Genomic DNA, 22,139 nt, shown 5'->3' on the forward strand with positions numbered 1-22,139 from the left:
CAGCCATATGGACCTTTGATTCCTCAGCCTCCCTCAGGGCAAGGCTCACAGCCTGGCTTTTCTTTCTAGCTGTGTGACTTTGGGTAAGTTACTTAACACCTCTGTGCTACAGTTCCCTCAGCTATAAATGGGGCTAATAATGGCACTTACCTCGTAGTGTTGTGGGGAAGAATGAATTAATACAAGCAAAGCACTTAAGACAACAAATATTGTTATTAGTACTGGTATTATTATCAGATCCCTGGTGGCGCAATGGTTGAGAGCTCGGCGGCTAAACAAAGGTCAGCAGTTCGAATCTACCAGCCACTCCTTGGAAACCCTATAGGATAGCTAGGAGTTGGAACCAACTCGAAGGCACCACATAACAACAGGAAGTACTAGTAACAGTATTACATTATTCCACCTTTTGCAACAGTCTCCTGCCCGCCAGTCTCTCTTCACTGAACTGCCCATCTTGCAACTTGGCCCACTGGACATTGTGACCATAGCACCTTCATGCTCAACAGTTTGTTCCCCTCCTCAAACGTTTTCAGTGGTTCTCCTTTCCCATTATCATCTTTGGTTTTAAAACTTTTTTTTTTAAGCAATAGAACCCGTTGCTTCTAATGGACTCTCATAGATAATACAGGGTCTGTTGTTGTTGTTGTTAGCTGCCAGCAAGTCAGCTCCTACTCATGGTGACCCCATGCACAATGGAAGGAAATGCTGCCCGGGCCATCCCCTTGATCATTCGCAGATGGGCTCATTGTGACCCATAAAGTTCTCATTGGCTGATTTTCAGAAATAGATCACCAACCTTTTCTTCCTAGTCTGTCTTAGTCTGGAAGCTCCACTGAAACCTGTTCATAGCAGCACCCAAGCCCCTACTGACAGAAGGGTAGTGGCTGTACTTGAGGAGCATAGCTCAGGAATCGAACTGAGGCCTCCCACGTGGAAGGCAAGAATTTTAACACTGAACCACCACTGCTCCCGTAATAGAGGATCTGCTTTGGTAAAAGTCCGAGTATGGGACATGGAGGTTAGGGAGTTCCTTCTAGCTTCCCCCTTGTCCTTCTTGCCCTCCCAAGAGGCAACTCTATTGAACCCTGGGCTCCAAGGAGTTCAGGTGGAAAACTTCGGGCCTGTGAAATCCAAATAGCCAATCAAGGTGCCCACTGGTCTCTTCTCCAGAGAGACAAATCCTCAAGTGCAGTCCCACCTTAAGCGTTTGTTCAAGCTGCTCACCTGGTCCACCCATCAAGAGGGCCTTGGCCTGAACTATCCACCTAACATCTGTTCTCACTGTGCTGTGGATCCTCCCAGCAGCCCAACCTCCAGGGACTGCTCCTTCCCCTTGACCCCGGCCTCCGTTGTATTTGTCAGACACCCTCCCTGCGGGCAGGGAACAGACCCTAGGGAGCCCTGAGAACAGAGGAACCCAGGAGAAGCTATTTCCAACATAGAATGCTCTGGGCAGCTGCCCAGGCTTTGTTCTGATCTCTGATGTTCTTTAGAATCTTCTCATTACGTCATGAAGAGAAGCACAATTAAGCACTAATCTCTCTCTTTTTAAAAACTTTGTTTTTTTCTGATTATAAAAGTAATATGTGATCATTGGAAGAAATATGTAAAATATAGGAAAAAAAATAACAATAAATGTTAATGCCTCCACATAGAGATAAAAAAAAAAACATTGTTAACACTTGGGCGTGTTTCCTCTGAGGGTTTTTGCATGAATACATTCACATTCACTCATACGATTTAGATTATAATCGTACAGCTACAGGTATAGGGTGAGCATCTGGTCATGCCGTTGAAAATCCTTCAAACACAAAAATTTTAATAGTTGAATAATTTTCCTTTAACAGAATGTATACTTGTTCAATAAATGATAATACATTTATTGAGCACCTACTATATGCCAGGTATTATGTTTGGTGCTGGCATATGCAGTAATGAAAAAACAAGGATTTGCCCTCACGGAGCAACAGTTTACACTAGGAGATGTATTTTTAACAAGTAATTGTGAAAATAAAGTTAAATTACAAATTACATTATGTATAATAAGGGGAGAAAATATAGTATGCTATAAGAAAGCTTAAACAAACAAACAAAAAAACCAAACCTGTTCCATCGAGTCAATTCTGATTCGTAGCAGCCTTATAAGACGGAGTAGAACTGCCCCATAGGGTTTCCAAGGAGTGGCTGGTGGACTGGAACTGCCGACCTTTTGGTTAGCAGCCGTAGCTCTTAGCCACTGCGCCACCTTAGTACAGAGGAAAAATGTAACTAAGATTGGGGGTACAAGGAAATGTTCTCTGAGGAAGTGGTATTTCACTTGAGACTCAAAAGAATTGCAAGCAGGAATGCAAACAGACAGTTGTACACCAAGTGTATATGTAAATACTTTGGGGATCCCAAAGAGAGAGGCTGGGCCTCATATGCTCTGTTCCTGCTCACAAACCTATCAACCCCACAAGCCGCTCCTCCTCCTCCTCCGTGGGAATGGAAGGCGGGGGAGCCAAAAGCATTCTTCAAATACCTGTCCCCTGTCCCCTGAGGGAGAAGAGTGGAAATTGTCTTCCTCTAGCAGTTCGAATCCACCAGGCACTCCTTGGAAACTCTATGGGGCGGTTCTACTCTACCCTATAGGGTTGCTATGAGTCGGAATCGACGAGATGGCACTGGGTTTTTTGGGTTATGGGAACATGGGTGTCTCTGGATGGCACAAACATTTTGTGCTTAACTACTAACCTAAAGGTTAGTGGTTCAAACCTACCCAGCAGCATCAAGAAACAAAGACCTGCAATCTGCTTCCGTAAAGATTACAGCCAAGAAAACCCTATGGAGCAGTTTGACTTTATAATACATAGGGTCACCATGACTCAGAATCGACTCAGTGGCAATGGGTTTGGTTTTTGGTTTAGGGAGCTTTAGAGTCCCTGGGTGGTGCAAACGGTTTATGAGCTCATCCTGACTGAAAGGCTGACAGTTGGAGTCCACTAGGAGGCACCTCAGAAGAAAGGCCTGGAGATCTAGTTCTGAATAACCAGCCATTGAAAACCCTATGGAGAACAGTTCTATGCTGATGTACATGGGGCCGCCATAAGTGAGAGTCAACTCAACGACAACATTTTTTTTTTTAATCTTCAGAAACAAATATTGAATGTTCTCCCTCCTCCCATTTAAGTTCTTCAGTGGCTCCAAATGTTCACAGGATTAAATCCAAAGTCCTTCCGTTGGCATTTACGGTCCTAGAAAACCAGACCCAAACCTATCCTCCTGGCACAATGCACCGCCCTTTCACTGCTCACCCACCTTAGGCCCTAAGACACCCATGGGGTTTTTACTTTACGCTATGTCACCGCTGCTCCAGCCTCCATGCTTTTCCCCATGAAATTCCCTTTGTCTGAGTGCTCATTCCTTCTCCACCACACCCACCCTACATTCTCTTCGAAGCCCAGTTTAAATTATCAAGCCCTCCCATCCTGCCCACCCCAGCACCAGAAGAAGTTATTTTCACTTCTGACCACACTGTGCTTTTTTTTTTTTTTTAATTAATTTTTATTAAGCTTCAAGTGAACATTTACCATTCCAATCAGTCTGTCTCATGTAGGTTTACATACATCTTACTCCCTTCTCCCCACACTGTGCTTTCTTATGTGTCCATATGCCTCATAGATCTTCCAGGGGAAGACGTTGCTTTGCCTCTTCGTAGTCCCTGGCATACTGTGCGGCCCCTATGAACTGGCCAGTAAAAGGGGGGATGGACGCTGCTGCCCCTGAGAGGAAGCAAAAGGTAAGCTTTGACTTCCCCGTGCTCAATGCCATTACAGGTCTTGGGCGATTTAGAGGCCATTTCTACAGGAGCCAATAAATCTTGTATGAAGGCCTTGTCATCCAGTAAAACTGCTCAGTTTGTCTTTGGCTGTTTAAATGCACTGGGTGACACCACCTGGGACTCCAAGAGCCCTACAAACAAGCCCGCACAGAAGGGACTCCTCAGCTTGAGGCTAGAGAGGACATGTCCCGCTCTGGAGCTCCTTCCAGGGGAGAGGGGGTGCCACACGGGGTGAGTCTGGGCTCAGGGAGTAGATGGAGAGGGTGGATGTGGTAGACAGCACTAACTGGCCCAATACTTACCGCCCAGTGTATCCATGGCGTTTACCATGCGCTTTGGTGGCAGAGTGTATTTTCCCACATCTTGACTTTGTCTTTGGCAGTGTGACTTGCTTTGGTCAGAACGATGAGGGACAAGTGACAGATGGGCCGGTTCTGAGCCTAGGCCTCCTGATCTATTTCTGTTTGCTCTCTGGTGTACCTTTGCCATCACCGGAAGAATGAATTTCCTAGGCTAGGTCCCAGGAGGAGGATGAGAGAGATACACGAGCAATAAACACTTCTTGTTGTGTTCCACTGAAGTTTTCGGTTCTTTTGTTATGTAGCATCATTGTGGTTCTGACTGATACAATGATAGGTCATTACCTAGATTCAACCAGAAACACAAAGGAGACAAAAAGCAAAGGCAGGATTGTATCAGAGAGGATCCCAAAGTATCATCATCAGAGAAGCAGCGTGTACTTTTCAGGCCAGGAAGCCGGATGAGAAGGCGTTGAGTGAGGGGAACACACTTCCAGGCAGGAGCCAGCAGGGGAAGGGGCAGAAGGCCAAGGAGTTTTCCCACGAATGGCTCTGGGATATCCATCAGGGGCTTGTTCTGATCGGCATGTAGAAGTATGGGCATCACCCCCTCACGTCCACCACGTGTAATATTCAAGGTCAGGGTGGACGCTTGCTGGGGAACAGGAGAAATAAATAAATAAATAAATAAAATAAACCCACCGCCATCAGGTTGATTCCGACGCATAGTGACCCCATAGGGTTTCCAAGGCCATGAATCTCAACAGAAGACTGCCACATCTTTCTCCCTTGGAGCTGCTGGTGGTTTCAGGCTGCCGACCTTTCAGTTAGCAGCTGATCACTTTCACCACTGCGCCACCAGGGCTCCCTGAGCAACGGGGTTCTAACTACTGATTTTCTGTGAGCTCTCTGGGTGACCAAGACCAGTCACTACTCCTCTCTGAGACTCAGTCTCCTCATTAATAAATTAGAGTGTGGTAAAATTTCCCATATCGTTCAGTGTGGCTAGGTTATGTGAAGTAAAAAAACCCTCCGAATTTCAGTAGCTTAAAATGAGAAAAAAAAAAAAAACAGTTTATTTAAAATTTATCATTATTGTCCTCACTGTTAAGCACTTGGCTGCTAACCGAAAGGCTGAAGGTTCAAATTCCTCCAGCGCCCCTGCAGGATAAAGACTTGGCAATTGGCTTCTATAAAGATTACAGATTATGGGCAGACCTACTGTCACATGGGGTTGCTATGAGTCAGAATCAACTCGATGGCACACGGAAACAACATTGCTGTCCTCACCGAAGACCCAGGGTGACTTGCTGAATCATTGCCAGCCACCAAGGCAGAGGGAAAAGGGCGGGGGGTGGGGGGGTGGGGGGGGAGCAGGCAGGAAAGTGTGCACTGACTCTCACAGTTGTGGCCTGGGACACATTTCCACTCACTTTTCACGGGCAGGGAGGTGCAATCTTACCGTGTGCCTGGAAGGAGGGGAATCAGAACATTCGCAAACAGCCCTGATGACCGCTATGTTCTCCTATGCAGTTTGATTTCTTTTAAATGTTAAAAAATATGAAATATTCCCTTTTTCCAGATGCAATCATCAATTCTATCCCTTCTTCGACTTCTTTTATGTTGTGGCTTCACAATCAAGTACGTGTAACCTAGATACTACTGTCTGAGGTCACCCCGTCTTTGAGATTTAAATACAACTGGCTTGAATCCTCCCCTCTCATCCTGTGGGAAGCCAATGCCCTCCCACTGGCATTCTGCAAATCCCTGGGGTCACCTCCAGGCTCACCTCCAGCAAATTTGGTCCTTGCCTGTATACCACTTCCAATGGTGTTTTTCTGTTCCCTGCTCTGTTCTGACACAAAACGTAGCACCTTTTCCCTTGATTTCCCTTGATTTACTCACACAAAGCACCTATGTGAGGAGCAGACCTCACTGGAGGTTTGGATGGGGAGGTTTACATCACAGCAGCACATACGACTTCAGATTTTCCTGTTCTCCTGAGGCTTTTGGCTACCTGGCTTAGACGAGGAATTTCTACTGCAGGTGAAAAACCCCTCACCATTGCGTATCCCCTCTCTCGCCAACTTCTGTTGTTGTTAGCTGCCATCAAATCGGCTCTAACTCACAACAACGAAATGTTGCCTGGTCCTGCAGCAGCTTCATGAACATTGGTGTGTTAGCATCCACTGTTGCGCCTATTGCGTAGTGCCTTCCAACCTGGGAGGAAGGGAGGCTCATCTTCCAGCCATATCAGACAGTGTTCCGGTGTGAGCCATAGGGGTTCATTGGCTAATTTTTGGAAGAAGATTGCCAGAACAACTTTCTTCCTACTCACTCTTTATCAGGGGCAGTAACACAACTCTCTAACCTCTTCTTGGCCCCGGGCACATATGCAAGTAGAGACACATGAGGGGTCCTCTAAACAAAACCAAGAACCACCCACTGTGGGTCTTGAGCAGCTCAGAAGAACAGGCAGAGGCTCTGACATTCCAGTTGTTCCTCCCCCACCTCTAGCCCTGGAAGTGAGTAGAAGGAAGCACTATAGAGATTTATGTGTCTACAGATGAGGCTATCGCTGCCATCCTGTGCCCCTTCCCTTAAAAGGCAGCAGTTGCTAAGTCAGTGTTGATTTTAAATCACTCTTTCCTTCTCTCTGTTAAATACAGACACGTTTGTTTTACTAAGCACTCGGTCACAAATGCCAGGCACTGGTGCTCACGCAAACCCATGGGGACAGCTATGTGCCGATCCTCCTTTTACTGGTGAGGAAGCTGAGACTTGGGGAAGGGAAACAGTTTGCCCAGGGTCACCCACACAGTTTACATGTGCACTGCGATGCAAACCCAGGTCAGTGGAATAATACACCCTGCTTTCTTCTCTGTCACTGGCATCCCTCTGATCTCGTGCAGCTTACAGGTAAGGCCGTCTACTTAAATGGTTCAAGAGGAACTGTGAAAGACGACCTGAAGGTGTGTTTACTGCTATAAATTACCTTTTATATCCAGCCTGACATCCAGTTTCAAGTCAACAAAGGAGATGGCGCTCTCCCTGTGCCAAGCTTTGCTGTCTGACCCCAGGCAGAGCATCGAGAAGGTGGAGACAAGCTTGCGTTTGAGTTCATGAGCTTACAGTTGTGTCTGGAGAAGCAGGACTTCCTGACATCAAAGGGGACATGGCAGTACCAAGGCCCCCTGGCATGTGTCATGGGAGTGGTTAGCCATGGCTGAGGGCAGGGTGTCCAGCGACTGGGGCCTAATGAGCAGACTGTCCCTTCTGTTGGCTTCTGGTTTCCAATCTTTCTGTGAGCTGCCCAAAACCCTTCTGATAAATTTCATGTAGACTTAATCAGAAGGCTGCCCCTGTTCCTTACAGCCAGCAGTTCTGACTCGTTGTTGTTGCTGTTGTTGTTTGTTGCTGTCCAGCCAGCTCTGACTCATGGTGACCTCACGTAAAACAAAAGAAAATGTTGTCCAGTCATGTGCCATCTTCACAGGAACAGATCATCCAATAGGCAAGGGAAGCGCGGTGCTTACCTACCTTGCTTACCAGTTCATCTGTAGTGAACAATGTCACGTTTTTTCACCACATCAAAGATTCCACTTCTAGGTATGGCTGGCATCTGTCTCTCTCCCAACCCCACAGCACCTTCCTACAGAATCAAAGCCTGTTTTCAAATTTACAATCCTTGACAGGGACAGGTTACCCAGTAAGCAAGGTAAGCACAGGTTTACTTGTGCTTACTTATTAATCTATAGTGACCCACGTATGAAAGATGTGGTGAAACCCATATGAAATTGGTCACAACAGATTAATAAGTAAGTACAAGTAAGCCCATGCTTACCTTGCTTACCGGGCAATCCACCCCTTCATATTTATGATCATTGCTATGTTTGAGTCCATTGTTGAGGCTAACGTGTCAATCTATCTCATTGAAGGTTTTGCTAGTTTTTGTTGACCCTCTACTTTACCAACTATAGACTACCTCAAATGCTGTAGTCTGAAGACGCAGAAAACCTAATACTTAAACATGAATTCTTCTTAGTTGTAGGCCAGATGGGAAGTGGACAGTTTGCTTCTTTACAGAATGAATTTGCCATAACAGGTTTGCTTTTCCAAGGCCACCACTCAGGAAGTAAGTTATTCCTGGCTATTGCTACCAAGTGGTCAGCATTTGTTCCTAATCAATACACATGTTTTGAGCGCCTACTGTGTGCTAGAGATTCAGATTGGAATAAGACTCTAAGGGTGCACAGGCGAAGTAGGGCTTTCTTTCATTAACTGGAGTTACCCTAAAATTCAGTTCCTAATGGAAAGGCAGCATAACTGCTTGATTCTTCCCCTTTAATTACCCATTTTCAAAACAGGAATTGTTTAAATAACTGTTTCAAATGGTGATGAGTGAGGTTTGGTTTTGCCTGTTCTCTCTCTCTCTCTGTCTCTCTGTCTTGAAGACAAACCAGCTGTAGAGGACATTATTGGGTCATTTGGGGAAATTTGAATATCGTCTGCATATTGACGAGACAAAATGTACTGCAATGGAAAGCTGCAGATTGTGAACAACAAGAAAACACATTACAAAACACCATGATCTCATTTATTAACTATAAGTACAACACACACAGGGAAGGAGCAGAAGGAGCTGCACCAACGTGCTGCACTGGGGTCTTAGATTCTAAGCGATGGGAATGCATTTGTTTTTCGATTTTTGCTTGTTTATATTTTCTAACTTTGTACAATTTACATGTACTACTTTGGTACGAAGGAAAGACTATTTTAAAAGAGAGAGAGAGAAATTAACTGTCCAGAATAATAAACCAAAAAAACCAAACCTACTGCCATCAAGTCGATTCCGACTCATAGCAACCTGGTATGTAATAGGCACTCCAGAAATAGATGCCATTAAACAACTATGTGTAAATGTTTGGTGGTTACTAATTACTTAGAAAAACACAATACACCATTTAGAGCAATTCTGGAGACATATAAATGTTTGGATACAACCAGATACTGTAACTGTTATTAACCACTGCTCAGCCTAACTTTGGCCTCTGTCTCTGAATTATAACCAGCAACGTTTCCCTTCATATTTTGTGACCACCTTTATATTTCAATAAATGGAGATATATGGCCTCATTTTTAATAGACAAAAACTTTCCCGTTCTATGAATGTACCATTATTTATTTTAGGGTTTATAAACCTCAAAACTATTGGCATTTGGGACCAGATATTTATTTGTTGTGTGTGCCACGGCGGGCAGGGGAAGGGGGAAGGGCCACAGAGGGAAGGAAGTTCAGTAGTGTCCCTGGCCTCTACCCACTAGATGCCAGTAGCGCACTCCTCCCCTGAGCTGGGTGAAAAAAAAAAAAAAGTCTCCAGACGTTATCAAATGTCCCTGGCAAGAAAAATCACCTCTCTTCCTTCGCCCCACACATTGAGAACTACTGCTTTAACTATGTCCCTAAAGGTGGATTTACAGCTTGTTGTGCTTTTCCCTCTAACAAACAATGTGATGATAAGCCAACTTTGTATCTATACACCTTTGTCCATTTGTCTGATTATTTTCTTAGACTATGTATATGGATTGAATTGTATCCCCCCAAAATACGTGTCAACTTGGCTAAGCCATGATTCCCAGTATTGTGTGATTGTCTACCATTTTGTCATCTGATGTGATTTTCCTACGTCTTGTAAATTCTACCTCTATGATGTTAATAAGGCAGGATTAGAGCCAGTTATATTAGTAAGGTAAGACTCTACCTGCAAGATTAGGCTGTATCTTGAGTCAATTTCTTTTGAGATACAAAAAAGAGAAGCAAGCAGAGAGACAAGGGGACCTCCTACCACCAAAATATAAGAGCTGGGAGCAGAGCACGTCCTTTGGACCCAGGGTCCCTGCACTGAGAAGCTCCTAGACCAGCGGAAGATTGATGAAAAGGACCAGAGCTGAAAGAGAGAGAGAGAGCCTTCCGCTGGAGCTGACACCATGAATTTGGACTTGTAGACTCCTAAACTGTGAGAGAATAAACTTCAGTTTGTTAAAGCCATCCACTTGTAGTATTTCTGTTATAGCTGCACTAGCTAACTACCCATTGCTGTCAAGTTGATTCTGACTCACAGCAACCCTATACACCATAGGACAGAGTAGAACTGCCCCATAGGGTTTCCTAGGAGTGGCTGGTGGATTTGAACTGCCAACCCTTTGGTTAGCAGTCATAGCACTTAACCACTTCGATACCAGGGCTCCTACGAGATGAAAAATAGCTACTAGATAACCTTTTTTTTTTACGATTATTGTCTTAGTTACTAGGTAACTAAAACAGACTATATTCCTAAAAATTGAACAAATATGCTGGACAAATTTTAAAGAATTTTGATATATTGTACCAATTGCTCTCTTTATAGGCTATATCTACAGGTATAAAGACACCACACCCACATCACCTTTGGTCACCCTTATGATTCTTTTTAATGGTTGCCACCAAAGCATTTAAAAATGGCATATAGATATGATTTTCCATATAAAGGATGACATTTTTCACATGTATTGATTTTTTGTGTTTCTTCTTTTTTGAATTGGCTGTTTATGGCGTTTATCCATTTTTCTTTTGGAATGCTCATCAAGGTATTCATAATTAATGTTGCTAACTCATTGTTTATCATCCATATTGCAAGAACATTTCTAGTTTGCTATCTTTTAAGCTTATGATTTCTGTTCCTGTACCGAAATTTTTATTTTTAATTCATAAAATCTTATCAGTTTTTTTTTGGGGGGGGGGTTTCTGGACTTGATATCTTCTTATAAAAGATCTTTTCTACTCCAAGGTAGAAATGGCCAGCCATTTGTGTGAACATGGTATTTTGTCTAGTGATTTGAAAGACCAGCATTATTATACCGTAATTCTATGGCTGGATTTCCTAATTTACCCCCCTGATCTGTCCATTTTGTCCTATGCCAACACCACAGCATTATCAGTCATTTGGCTTTAAAATATCTCTTAATATCTGGCAGGACAATTTTCTTCTTCTTTTAAAATTGTCTTGACATTCTCATATAGTAGATATCATTATTTTCTTCCAGAATAATATTTTACTAGTATTTTTCCCAAAAAATAGTACATGTTTTTTTTAAAGTTCAAATAATAGCAAAGATACTCAGAAAATGGCAGGTTAAGAACTTATGCTAGCCTCATCTTCCTTTGCAAGAGCATTAGACATGACCCCAAAAAAGGTATTTTTGAAAGGTAAATTCGTGGAAGTGCCAGGGAACAAGGAGTGCCCTTGGTGGGCCAGAAATTATGAGAAATATCTGAGTTATGAAAGATAGTTTAAATTGGAGTGAAGGAGGAAACCACAGCCCAGAACACACGCAGGAGAAACTTGCTGCAAAAGGTGGGAGTGAATTCAGAGATGCTCTGAGCTAAGAGTCAATGAATATGTGAAGTCAGTGGCATCTGAGAAACACACGTAGGGAAACTGGTTGGGGATCATCTCCATCTTCTTCCTTCTTCCTCTCCCTTTCCAGGGCACTGCAGCCCTGAGCACCGGTATTTTTTGTCTGAGAGTCTGGTGATTCCTCAAAGGAGCAGGGAGCCACCAAGCCCAGGTGAGATCTGGTAGTTCACTACAGCTGGCAGCATATCCATCCATGCCCCCACTGGAGGCAAGCCAGGGGAGATAACAAATGCAGCCTTTGCAGGCAAAAGGGGAAAACAAAAATAAGTACACAAGCAAAAATAACAAAACACTTGGGGAAAACTTAGCACCATTCTCAAAAGGCACCCAATTCAACAAAGAAGAAAAACCAGCACCTGAAGAAATAGAGAGGGATAACAAACATTTATCAAACAAGAACATGCTCTCCAAAAAAAGAGCCAATTAGGGGTCCTGGAAATGAAAAATGTGATGAAATAAAAAATTCAATAAATCAGATAATAGAATGAACACAGTTACATAGCACATTAGTGAACTGGGAGCAAGAGCCAACAGACCTTCTGGTAAAGATGTCACACAGGCTCCATGCAAGAATCACCTAAACTACTCCAACGTGCAGACATGCTATCAATGAAGTGTGATGTTTAAACAAGCACCGCTCAGTTCAAAGGTAAAAAAAGGAAACCCCACACGTGCCAAAAATGAAGAGGGATGCTATGGTCAAAGCAAAGAGTGGAATTTGAACCACACAGTGCCTGTACGAATTGAAGGTGTGTAGGGGGAAACAGAGACTGAATATACAAGGAAGGAGACGGGGATTTATGATCATACAGCTTTGAGAGTTGAGGCTTCAAGTGCTGTGCATCACAGGGAGTCAAGAAAATAATGTTCTTTCCATGAATGATGACAAAAAAATGTCTGCCTGCTCATTCTTCTCAATCCATATGTGGAAATAGAGTCAGTTATGGGTGATTTGGAAACCCTAGCGGAGTACGGGTTAAGAGCTACAGCTGCTAACCAAAAGGTTGGCAGTTCAAATCCACCAGGTGCTCCTTGAAAACCCCATGGGGCAGTTCTACTCTGTCTTATAGGGTCACTATGCATCAGAATCAACTCAACGGCAGAGGGTTTTTTGTTTTTTAAATGAGTGATTAGGACATGAATTTGTGCCAAGGGTGGGCATAAATTTGGGATTCTCATATCCCTGGCAGTACACAAAAACAAAGAAAGTCTTTATGTTTTACACTAAAAGACACAGTTCTAAATGACTCATTGACTAAAGAAAAATTCACCACGAAAAATGATGAAATAATTACGAGTGAATGACAATGAAATAAAGCAAACCTTGTGAGATTCAGTAAAAGTAGTAATTGAAGAGTTGGAACTCCTTGACTGATTCTCTGTTATGATTACCTGTCCTCTTCACCAAAGGGTAGAAGGAGATGTCTTTTTCCTCTCCATTTTGGGAAATTATCTTGACATTAACTTCTAGATCATCTATTGGATTTTTTATCCTGTCAATTGCTGGCAGCCTCTGACTTATGACAGGGTTCTGTTCCAACAACTCTGTCATAAGTTGGTTCTGAAGTAAATCAAATGCCACATTTTTTTTTAGTTTTCATTATTATTGCCTTTTATTACCAGTTTCTTTATAAATCCAATCTTTATTTGTCTTTGGGAGTTGGAAGCCTTCCCCTTGTTCTGGGAATATGGTAACTTTCACTGTGTCTCGCACATATGCGGGCACCACACAGCACCTGGCCAACCCCACTCCTGTATCTGTTCCCAGTGGGGAGGGAACAGGATCTCTCATTCCACGGCACAAGAGGGGGCACACCACATTATAGGAGCTGGCCTCGAGGGATGGGCTGAAGGAGAAAAGGTTTGTGAGGCCAAACGAGTGCCTTCATGCAGTCCACTACTTTACTATAGTTTGCATTCTTTTTTTTTTTTTTTAATTTTTATTAAGCTTTAAGTGAACATTTACCATTCCAATCCGTCTGTCACATGTAGGTTTACATACATCTTACTCCCTTCTCCCACTTGCTCTTCCCCTATTGAGTCAGCCCTTACAGTCTCTCATTTCGTGCCAATTTTGCCATCTTCCCTCTCTCTCTATCTTCCCATCCCCCCTCCAGTCAAGAGTTGCCAACACACTCTCCCGTGTCCACCTGATTTAATTAGCTCACTCTTCATCAGCATCTCTCTCCCCCCCACTGACCAGTCCTTTTCATGCCTGATGATTTGTCTTCGGGGATGGTTCCTGTCCTGTGCCATCAGAAGTTCTGGGGAGCATTATCTCTGGGATTCCTCTAGTCGCAATCATACCATTAGGTGTGGTCTTTTAATGAGAATTTGGGGTCTGCATCCCATTGGTCTCCTGCTCCCTCAGGAGTTGTCTGTTGTGTTCCCTGACAGGGCAGACATCGATTGTGGCTGGGCACCAACTAGTTCTTCTGGTCTCAGGATAATGTAGGTCTCTGGTTCAAGTGGCCCTTTCTGTCTCTTGGGTTCTTAGTTGTCGTGTGACCTTGGTGTTCTTCCTTTGCCTTTGCTCCCGGTGGGTTGAGACCAATTAATGTATTTTAGATGGCTGCTTGTTGGCATTTAGGACCCCAGGTGCCACAATTCAAAGTGGGATGCAGAGTGTTTTCATAATAGAATTGTTTTGCCCATTGACTTAGAAGTCCCCTCAAACCAAGTTCCCCAGACCCCAGCCCCTGCTTCGCTGACCTTTGAAGCTTTCATTTTATCTCGGAAACCTCTTTACTTTTAATCCAGTCCAATTAGGCTGACCTTCCTTGTTTTGAGTGTTGTCTTTCCCTTCACCCAAAGCAGTTCCCATCTACAGATTGATCAATAAAAAGCCTTCTCCCTCCCTCCCTCCCTCCCTCCCCCCTTTGTAACCACAAAAGTATGTGTTCTTTTCCGTTTTTTCTATTTCTCAAGATCTTATAATAGTGGTCTTATACAATATTTGTCCTTTTGCAACTGACTCATTTCGCTCAGCATAATGCCTTCCAGATTCCTCCATGTTATGAAATGTTTCAGAGATTCATCACTGTTCTTTATCGATGCATAGTATTCCATTGTGTGAATATACCACAATTTATTTACCCATTCGTCCGTTGACGGACATCTTGGTTGCTTCCAGCTTTTTGCTATTGTAAACAGAGCTGCAATAAACATGGGTGTGCATATATCTGTTTGTGTGAAGGCTCTTGTATCTTTAGGGTATATTCCGAGGAGTGGGATTTCTGGGTTGTATGGTAGTTCTATTTCTAACTGTTTAAGATAACGCCAAATGGATTTCCAAAGTGGTTGTACCATTTTACAATCCCACCAGCAGTGTATGAGAGTTCCAGTCTCTCCGCAGCCTCTCCAACATTTATTATTTTGTGTTTTTTGAATTAATGCCAGTCTAGTTGGTGTCAGATGGAATCTCATCGTAGTTTTAATTTGCATTTCTCTAATGGCTAATGATCGAGAGCATTTTCTCATGTATCTGTTGGCTGCCTGAATATCTTCCTTAGTGAAATGTGTGTTCATATCCTTTGCCCACTTCTTGATTGGGTTGTTTGTCTTTTTGTGGTTGAGTTTTGACAGAGTCATGTAGATTTTAGAGATCAGGCGCTGGTCTGAGATGTCATAGCTGAATATTCTTTCCCAGTCTGTAGGTGGTCTTTTTACTCTTTTGGTGAAGTCTTTAGATGAGCATAGGTGTTTGATTTTTAGGAGCTCCCAGTTATCTGGTTTCTCTTCATCATTTTTGGTAATGTTTTGTATTCTGTTTATGCCCTGTATTAGGGCTCCTAGGGTTGTCCCAATTTTTTCTTCTATGATCTTTATTGTTTTAGTCTTTATGTTTAGGTCTTTGATCCACTTGGAGTTAGTTTTTGTGCATGGTGTGAGGTATGGGTCCTGTTTCATTCTTTTGCAAATGGATATCCAGGTATGCCAGCACCATTTGTTAAAAAGACAATTATTTCCCCAATTGACTGACACTGGTCCTTTGTCAAATATCAGCTGCTCATAAACGGATGGATTTATATCTGGATTCTCAATTCTGTTCCATTGGTCTATGTGCCTGTTGTTGTACCAGTACCAGGCTGTTTTGACTACTGTAGCTATATAAAAAAAAGGTTCTGAAATCAGGTAGGGTGAGGCCTCCCACTTTCTTCTTCTTTTTCAGTAATGTTTTGCTTATCCGGGGGTTCTTTCCTTTCCATATGAAATTAGTGATTTGTTTCTCTATTCCCTTAAAGTATGACATTGGTATTTGGATTGGAAATGCGTTGTATGTATAAATGGCTTTTGGTAGAATAGACATTTTTACTATGTTAAGTCTTCCTATCCATGAGCAGGGTATGTTTTTCCATTTAAGTGTGTCCTTTTGAATTTCTTGTAGCAGAGTTTTATAGTTTTCTTTGTATAGGTCTTTTACGTCCTTGGTAAGATTTATTCCTAAGTATTTTATCTTCTTGGGGGCTACTGTGAATGGTATTGATTTGGTTATTTCCTCTTCGGTGTTCTTTTTGTTGATGTAGAGGAATCCAAGTGATTTTTGTATGTTTATTTTATATCCTGAGACTCTTCCAAACTCTTCTATTAGTTTCAGTAGTTTTCTGGAGGATTTCTTAGGGTTTTCCATGTATACGATCATGTCATCTGCAAATAGTGATAGCTTTACTTCCTCCTTGCCAATCTGGATACCCTTTATTTCTTTGTCTAGCCTAATTGCCCTGGCTAGGACTTCAAGTACGATGTTGAATAAGAGCGGTGATAAAGGGCATCCTTGTCTGGTTCGCGTTCTCAAGGGAAATGCTTTCAGGTTCTCTCCATTTAGAGTGATATTGGCCGTTGGCTTTGCATATATGCCCTTTATTATGTTGAGGAATTTTCCTTTAATTCCTATTTTGGTTAGAGTTTTTATCATAAATGGGTGTTGAACTTTGTCAAATGCCTTTTCTGCATCTATTGATAAGATCATGTGGTTTTTATCTTTTGTTTTATTTATGTGATGGATTACATCAATGGTTTTTCTGATATTAAACCAGCCTTGCATACCTGGTATAAATCCCACTTGATCAGGGTGTATTATTTTTTTGATGTGTTGTTGGATTCTATTGGCTAGAATTTTGTTAAGGATTTTTGCATCTATGTTCATGAGGGATATAGGTCTAAAATTTTCTTTTTTTGTAATGTCTTTACCTGGTTTTGGTATCAGGGAGATGGTAGCTTCATAGAATGAGTTGGGTAGTATTCCGTCTTTTTCTATACTTTGAAATACCTTCAATAGTAATGGTGTTAAGTCTTCTCTGAAGGTTTGGTAGAACTCTGCAGTGAAGCCATCTGGGCCAGGACTTTTTTTTGTTGGGAGTTTTTTGATTACCGTTTCAATCTCTTTTTTTGTTATGGGTCTATTTAGTTGTTCTACTTCTGAATGTGTTAGTTTAGGTAAGTAGTATTGTTCTAAGAATTTATCCATTTCTTCTAGGTTTTCAAATTTGTTAGAGTACAATTTTATGTAGTAATCTGATATGATTCTTTTGATTTCATTTGGTTCTGTTGTGATGTGGTCCTTCTCGTTTCTTATTCGGGTTATTAGTTTCCTTTCCTGTTTTTCTTTAGTCAATCTAGCCAATGGTTTATCAATTTTGTTAATTTTTTCAAAGAACCAGCTTTTGGCTTTGTTAATTCTTTCAATTGTTTTTCTGTTCTCTAATTCATTTAGTTCAGCTCTAATTTTTATTATTTGTTTTCTTCTGGTGCCTGATGGATTCCTTTGTTGCACACTTTCTATTTGTTCAAGTTGTAGGGACAGTTCTCTGATTTTGGCTCTTTCTTCTTTTTGTATGTGTGCATTTATTGCTATAAATTGGCCTCTGAGCACTGCTTTTGCTGTGTCCCAGAGGTTTTGATAGGAAGTATTTTCATTCTCGTTGCTTTCTAAGAATTTCCTTATTCCCTCCTTGATGTCTTCTATAACCCAGTCTTTTTTCAGGAGGGTATTGTTCAGTTTCCAAGTATTTGATTTCTTTTCCCTAGTTTTTCTGTTATTGATTTCTAGCTTCATTGCCTTGTGGTCTGAGAAGATGCTTTGTAATATTTCGATGTTTTGGTTTCTGGAAAGATTTGTTTTATGCCCTAATATGTGGTCTATTCTAGAGAATGTTCCATGTGCGCTAGAAAAAAAAGTATATTTTGCAGCAGTTGGGTGGAGAGTTCTGTATAAGTCAATGAGGTCAAGTTGGTTGATTGTTGTAAGTAGATCTTCCGTGTCTCTATTGAGCTTCTTACTGGATGTCCTGTCCTTCTCCGAAAGTGGTGTGTTGAAGTCTCCTACTATATATGTGGAGGTGTCTATCTCACTTTTCAATTCTGTTAAAATTTGATTTATGTATCTTGCAGCCCTGTCATTAGGTGCATAAATATTTAATATGGTTATGTCTTCCTGATCAATTGTCCCTTTTATCATTATATAGTGTCCTTCTTTATCCTTTGTGGTGGATTTAAGTCTAAAGTCTATTTTGTCAGAAATTAATATTGCTACTCCTCTTCTTTTTTGCTTATTGTTTGCTTGATATATTTTTTTCCATCCTTTGAGTTTTAGTTTGTTTGTGTCTCTAAGTCTAAGGTGTGTCTCTTGTAGGCAGCATATAGATGGATCGTGTTTTTTTATCCAGTCCATGACTCTCTGTCTCTTTATTGGTGCATTTAGTCCATTTACATTCAGCGTAATTATAGATAAGTAAGTTTTTAGTGCTGTCATTTTGATGCCTTTTCATGTGTATTGTTGGCCATTTCATTTTTCCACATGCTTTTTTGTGCTGAGACGTTTTTCTTAGTAGCTTGTGAGATCCTCATTTTCATAATGTTTAACTTTGTGTTTATTGAGTCGTTACGTTTTTCTTGGCTTTTTTCTTGAGTTATGGAATTGATATTCCTTTTTGTGGTTACCTTTTTATTTACCCCTATTTTTCTAAGTAAAAACCTAACTTGTATCCTTCTATTTCGCCTTGTATCACTCTCCATCTGGCAGTTCAATGCCTCCTATATTTAGTCCCTCTTTTTGATTATTTTGATCGTTTATCTATTGATTTCCATGATTTCCTGTTGTGTGTATTATTTTGTTTATTTATTTATTTATTAGAATTAGTCTTAATTTGTTTGTTTTTGTGCTTTCCCTGTTTGAGTTGCGTTGATATCAGGACGTTCTGTTTTGTGACCTTGTGTTGTGCTGGTACCTGATATTATTGGTCATCCGGCCAAACAATCTCCTTTAGCATTTCTTGCAGTCTTGGTTTAGTTTTTGCAAATTCTCTAAACTTGTGTTTATCTGTAAATATCTTAATTTCTCCTTCATATTTCAGAGAGAGTTTTGCTGGATATATGATCCTTGGTTGGCAGTTTTTCTCGTTCAGTGCTCTGTATATGTCGTCCCATTCCCTTCTTGCCTGCATGGTTTCTGCTGAGTAGTCTGAACTTATTCTTATTGATTCTCCCCTGAAGGAAACCTTTCTTTTCTCCCTGGCTGCTTTTAAAATTTTCTGTTTGTCTTTGGTTTTGGCAAGTTTGATGATGATATGTCTTGGTGTTTTTCTTTTTGGATCAATCTTAAATGGGGTTCGATGAGCATCTTGGATAGATATCCTTTCGTCTTTCATGATGTCAGGGAAGTTTTGTGTCAGGAGTTCTTCAACTATTTTCTCTGTGTTTTCTGTCCTCCCTCCCTGTTCTGGGACTCCAATCACTCGCAAGTTATCCTTCTTGATAGAGTCCCACATGATTCTTAGGGTTTCTTCATTTTTTTTAATTCTTTTATCTGATTTTTTTTCAGCTATGTTGGTGTTGTTTCCCTGGTCCTCCAGAAGTCCCAGTCTACATTCTAACTGCTCGAGTCTGCTCCTCTGACTTTCTATTGCGTTGTCAAATTCTGTAATTTTATTGTTAATCTTTTGGATTTCTACATGCTGTCTCTCTATGGATTCTTGCAACTTGTTAATTTTTCCACTATGTTCTTGAATAATCTTTTTGAGTTCTTCAACAGTTTTATCAGTGTGTTCCTTGGCTTTTTCTGCATTTATCCTAATTTCATTTGTGATATCTTTAAGCATTCTGTAAATTAGTTTTTTATATTCTGTATCTGATAATTCCAGGATTGTATCTTCAGTTGGGAAAGATTTTGATTCTTTTGTTTGGGGGGTTGGAGAAGCTGTCATGGTCTGTTTCTTTATGTGGTTTGATATGGACTGCTGTCTCCGAGCCATCACTGTGAAACTAGATTTTCCAAGTAGTTAGCTAAAAAAAAATGCAGTCAGATCCCTATCTGAATTCTCTCTCTGGCTCCGGGTATTCGGATGTTAATGGGGTCGCCTGAGGAGGGTGGGGGAGGATCTGAGAGCTAGGAGTGTAGCACCACAGAATATAGAGCTGAACACCACGTTCACGCTCCGCCCCCGTTCGCCAAAATCTGGGCTGGACGGGTCCCTGGCTAGGACACTGCTTTCCTTGCTCGGAAACCAGTCACTTCCTCCTGGGGACTTCCTCCGGTGCGCGGCACCGCTCGTGGGCACTGGGTGGGCGTTTCCCGCACAAACGGGTGGGCCCGCCCCCAGGGTCTATTCAGGCAATTATAATTGGGTCCCGCGGTCACGCCCCGCCTGTGCGCGCGCCCAAATCCCAGCGGGATGACTTCCGGGTTGAGACGCTGCTTTCCCCGTTCCGGAACCAGTCACTTCCTCCCGGGGACTTCTCCTTCCGGAGCGCCACACCTGTCGCGCAAACTGGGTTGGCGTCACCTGCACGGCCAGGTGGGCCCGCCCCCTGGGTCAATTCAGGGCAATAAAAATGGACTCCGCGCTCACGCCCCGCTCGTGCGCGCGCCCAAGTCCTGGCAGGACGTCACCCCGTCTGGGACGCTACTTTCTGCGCTTCGGGACCAATCACTTCCTCCCGGGGACTTCTCCTTCCGGTGTGCCACACCTCTCGCTCAAACTGGGAGGGCGTCACTCGCACTACCAGGTGGTCCCGCCCCCTGGGTCAATTCAGGGTAATAAAAATGGACCCCGTGCTCATGCCCCGCCCGCGCGCGCGCGCGCCCAGATCCCAGCGGAATGGCTCCCCGTCTGGGATGCTGCTTTCCCTGCTTTGAGACCAGACACTTCCAGGGATTTCTCCCTCTGGTGTGCCGCGCCGCACGCGCAGACTGGGTGTGCGTCTTCCCGCACGAACGTGTGGGCCCCGCCCTGGGGTCACTTTAGGGAAATATAGTTGACCCCCCCCCGCTTGCGCCCCGTCAGCTTCTCGCCTAACTCCCGGCGGGACGGCACCCCAGCTGGGACGCTGTTCTCCCCCCTCCCAGATCAGTTACTGCCTCCCGGGTGCTTCTCCCTCCGGCTGGGCCCCTACGCTGCCCGCGCCAACCTGCTAGACTTCCTCCCGGGATGGGTTCGGGGGGAAGGGATGGGCCCCCTTTCTGTGCCGTCTGCCCCCTTGGGCTCTGCCCCAGATCGAGCTCTGAAGGTCACCTGTCTGGTGCGCTGGCTCCTAGTTCTGAAAACAGTCGCTGTCTGCCTGTATTTGTTCGTTTTCCGTCTTTAAGTCTGTGCTTGTTGTTCAGAGTTCGTAGATTGTTATGTATGTGATCGATTCCCTTGTTTTTCCGAGTCTTTGTTGCAAGAGGGATCCGCGGTAGCGTCCACCTAGTCCGCCATCTTGGCCCCGGATCTAGTTTGCATTCTTAATGTAAGCCATTGGCATGAAGCCACTATTGTCCACCACCACTATTGAACCTCTGCCCTCCCGCTGTGGGACACAGAGATCTGCTTTGGTCCTGCTGCTGCCCAGGACCTGCCTCATATGTAAGTCTCCCTGATAAACTTCTTTGCTGCTACCCTGGAGTTGCCCTCCTCTTTCTTCAGTCTCTCAGTACCCTCCAATTCTTGGAGGCAAATTTCATGTTACTGTTCCATGCCTGGACAAATGCACACATAAAAAATGCACAAATCATAAAAATTTACTCCAGTGAGGAAGGAGAGTTGGACAACGCTGGCATTTTGTCGTTTGTGGTTCTGACTCCCCTTGTGGAAGGTTCTGGATCATTTGGAGTATCCCTGGGATTGGGGATGGCACTTCTAGTCAGAAAATTAGTGAGAATTATCTGTATAGCCCTTTTCTTTTTTTGTTGTATTTTGCTGTAACATCTCACTACCTCCCAAATCTGCTTATCATCTTTAGCAAAGTTATCAGCATTTGGCTTCATGTTTTCAAGCACCTGAAGACCCTGATTTAGTTTAGAAAAAATTCCAGCTAATCCTTTCACTGTTAAATTTTTTGACAACTTCTCTCCTTCCTCTTCCTCATTATTCCTTTCTTCTTCAGTATTTCTTTCCTCTTCAAAATCCATTAAGACCTGATCTGTCAATTCCCCTTCTTCGTGATCTATGAGTTGTTCCACATCAGCGATTTCAAGTTCTAAATTCAGCGTTTTTGCCATACGGATGATTTTTCCACCGATCTCTTCCATTGTATTATCCTGATCAAATGATTGGAATTTTCTGCCCATTACAACTCCCAACACTGA

At 42.9% G+C, this 22,139-nt stretch overlaps 1 pseudogene; it reads left to right on the top strand.

Annotated features, from left to right (window-relative positions):
* The first annotated feature begins 3,745 nt into the window (after positions 1–3,745).
* Positions 3,746–22,139, top strand: part of LOC111751097 (casein kinase II subunit alpha'-like) — a 64,297-nt pseudogene continuing 45,903 nt past the window's right edge.

This window comes from Loxodonta africana, chromosome 24 (genome assembly GCF_030014295.1).
Source record: "Loxodonta africana isolate mLoxAfr1 chromosome 24, mLoxAfr1.hap2, whole genome shotgun sequence".
Lineage (NCBI taxonomy): Eukaryota > Metazoa > Chordata > Mammalia > Proboscidea > Elephantidae > Loxodonta > Loxodonta africana.